Source organism: Hevea brasiliensis, chromosome 17, assembly GCF_030052815.1.
Source record: "Hevea brasiliensis isolate MT/VB/25A 57/8 chromosome 17, ASM3005281v1, whole genome shotgun sequence".
Lineage (NCBI taxonomy): Eukaryota > Viridiplantae > Streptophyta > Magnoliopsida > Malpighiales > Euphorbiaceae > Hevea > Hevea brasiliensis.
Window position 1 is genome coordinate 28,300,284 of NC_079509.1, and position 4,060 is coordinate 28,304,343.

The window sequence follows — 4,060 nt, forward strand, 5'->3', positions numbered from 1 at the left end:
CTCCCCAAGGTGACACACTAGGGCGGATGAAGCCCTTTTCAAGTAGTTCTTGCAACTGTACCTTCAACTCTTTCAACTCTACTGGTGTCATTCTGTATGGTGTTATAGAGATTGGATCCACACCAGGCATAACATTAATTTCAAACTGCACCTCTCTTTCTAGAGGTAGTCCTGGCAATTCATCAGGAAACACATCTAGAAAGTCATATACTGTAGGGATGTCCCTCAATGCTGGACTCCCCACTTGGGTGTCTACCACATGTGCCAAGTAGGCTTCACACCTCTTTCTGATCATTTTTCTGGCTAGTGCTGCCGAAACGATATTTGATGGTAATAACTACCTCTCCCCATGTATTACCACTTTACTGTATTAAGGGAGACCAAAAGTGACTGTCTTCAGTCTACAGTCAATCATGGCGTGATGCCTGGCTAACCAATCCATGCCCAAGATGATATCATAATCTCTGAAGGGCATTTCAATGTGATTAGATAGAAAAGTGTGTCCTTGGATCACCAAAGGACAATCTCTATACATTCTATTAACCCTGACCTCTTGTCCTAGCGGACTTGTTACTAACACCTCAAAGTCCATTTTTGTACATGGAACAGCAATGCAATCAATGATGCTAGCACTCACATAAGAATGGGTAGAACCCGAATCAAATAATACAAACACATTTTGATTAAAAGTTGAGAAGGTACCAGCCACAACATCAGATGTCTCGGCCTCTTCTCTCTGTCTCATTGCGTAGACTTTGACTGGAACACTGCCTTGCTCTGATTGATTCACAGTGCCTTGGCTGCCTGCTGGACTACCTCTACCCCTGCCTCTACCGCTGCTAGGTGATTGTGAACCTCTGGTGATAGGACTCTGAACTGACCCTTCTGCAGTAGTAGGAGGTGGTCTAACTCTGCGAGTACTGGTGCAATCTTTGGCAAAGTGCCCTGTGCCTCCACAGTTATAACAGGCTCCTATGGCCTTGTAGCACACCCCACCATGATTTCTTCCACAAGTTTCACATTGGTGGGGAGGGTAGGAACTTCTGGTACTTTGCTGACCAGATAGAGGAGGATTCTGTCCTGAATATCTTCCCCTACCAGACTTTTTACCACCTCTGTTGTGTCCCCCAAAGTTCTTCCTCTTTCCAGTAGGACCACTGGAACTCTGTTCTACTGACTTTCCCTCTTTTTCTATCTTCTCTGATTTCTTTTTCTCAGGGACCGCTTCAGATTCAATTCTTTCTAATTCTAGTGCTTGAGAAATAAGCTCAGAGAAGTTGTTATGTTTGAATCTGACCACTTGTAATCTAATACTGCACTTCAAGCCAGTTTCAAACCTGTTACATCTCTCCCTACTAGTAGAAAGTAGACTTACTGCATAATGGCTCAGGTGGGAAAATTCCCTTTCATATTCAGCTACCGATCTAATCCCCTGTTTCAGACTTAGGAACTCTTGCAGCTTCTGGTCTACATAAGCATCAGGAACATATTTTTGTCTGAACTACCGTAGAAAATCATTCCATGTTAGCACTGAAGGTTCTACCAGACTATGGGGAATGGTTTTCCACCAGTCATATGCATCCCCCTGTAGCAAAGACACTGAATATTCAAATCTGAGCTCCTCTGTACAATGTAGCTTCTTGAATACCCTATCCATTCTCTCTAACCACTATTCTGCCTCTAGAGGATCTACTGTCCCCTTGAACTCTGTAGCCTCATATTTCATTAATTTGTCATACTGCCTAGTAGAAAACTGTGGTTGTACCACTGGTGTCTATAGTGGGACTTGAGTCGACACGTTACCAGCCATTTGTTGGAACATTGCAGCCATCTGCTGAGTGAACTGAGCAGGAAACTGCGGTACTGAGGGGGCTGGTGCGGCTGATCCACAGACATTGTATAGGGCTGGGGCATCCCCTTGTACCTTAGCCTCTATAGATTGACCGACTGAACGATCACCCTCTTCCATAGTCAATTTGAGGATCTTAGACCTCCTGAACAAATAACACAAGGAGATTTTCTCCCGTTAGTGCATATTTATAATGTAATGTACTGTATGTATCAAACAATGACATTGAGCAGTCGTACTATGAAGAAAAAATATTCAAATTATAAGTGAAAACAAAATTTAAAAACTAGATCTAATACCACTAAAACATGTCACACCCTATCCCTCCGTAAGGCATAACATGATCCCGTAGTATTCTAATGTGTCACATCTTACCCCTCTGTAAGGCATAACATGATCCCGTAGAATACTTAATGAACTACCAAACTTCACCTACCAATAACTCATTAAGTACCCTACAAGAGATTTTAAAACAATTTTCTTCTTTTTAATAAGTGGTGAGCATTTCTAATAAATATTTAAAACATGTAATTAAGTTGAAAGCTAGTTGGAAATTTTGGCCCATTTTATTTTTTCGCAAATTTTATAAAAATTTTGACAGAGTTTCCTCTGTATTTTGAGAAAGCAGTTCTTCAAATACCTGTAAAAAGCACTTCTAAAAGTTTTTCTCAACCACTACTTCGGTTTCACAATCAAACTCAATCATTTCAATAAATTTCTCAAGTTCAAAATTCAATAGTCCTCAAGGTACAGTCAATCAATTTCATACATTCATATTTCTTTAAAGATAAACAAATTATGTATACATCATACAAAAATTTACATTAAGAAAATCCAAACTAAAGTTTATTACAAATTTTATACAGATTTTGTACAAGCTGCTCAAAACCCATCTTCACATGTCCATACATTTCTATGCATTACATACGTCAAAATAAATAGTTATGATCAGGGTATAAATTATACCCGATAGCTTCAAAGCAGAACGATCCTCAATCCTCAGCAGCTCAGTCTGCTGCTCCTCTAGTCTCTGTATCTGCGACAGCAATAAAAGCTATCGCTGAGTGCTAGGACTCAGTGGTGCACAACATACTAAAATAATTTTTATGCAAAATATAAATCACGTTTATTCCAAAAATTTGACTAAACATGAACATTAAACACAAAACATTAATTATGAGGTTTTAATGCAAACCAAGTTCATTTCGAAGTATCAAAACACGTTTCATAAATCCCACAGTTAGATCATGCCATTCGAAACAAATAGAATCTCAATAGCCAGAGGCTAAAGAGAAATCACATCACAAGGCTAGCTAGCTCAAATATATGGATATCCATTCACATCCTCTTCTACTGGCACACCTCAACATTTCTCCAGAGAAGAAATCAAAATTCGAAACTAATTACCCCCACTAATCGTGTTAGTGAGGTGTTCAAATATATGGTCATGATACTGTGGTTTCAAAACTTATCTTAACAATTTGTTAAACATTGTCATTTCAAATATACACAATAACTTCCAATAATTTAAGTCAAAACATCATAACTAATGTCACAAATAAATTCTCAATAATTCAAAGCAAATGTAAAATACATATTTCATTCACTTTATCAACACATTTTAAAGCATAATGATGTTGTGCACAAACCTCAAGCGAGTCGTCCCTTAGCCTCAACTCGGTTCCTCGGGTTCCTTCCCGATATTCTTTTCAACTGAAACACAAAATTTTACAATGTTTCAGTACTAGAACTTAACACAAATCCAAAATAAATTTAACTTCACTTATACCTAGCTCTAACGTGCTAATTTCGACGTTCTTTAAATTTTTGTGTTTTGGGTTACTATTCACTATACTATTCAAGTCAAATTGTTGACTTTTTAAGGCTTAATAGGTATGGGAACTCCAACTTCACCCACATACCACATTTTGTCCATTAAACTTGTTGGTTTCGATCATTTTCTCAAAGCTTAAGTCATTTCGGCAAAATTGCCAATTTTCGGTTTTGGTGCTCTTAGTTGCACTATTCCATTGGCCAATCTACTGTTAGAATTTGGCAAAACTTCCTTCATAGAAAATGTTCCTTATTGTCTTAAGTGTATTCTCATTTTTGGATCACCCCAATCGGAGTTTTGTAGCTCAAGTTATAGCCAAAATAAGATTACTGTTCACGTACACTGTTCATACTGAGATTTTGGTTCTGGCAGATTTT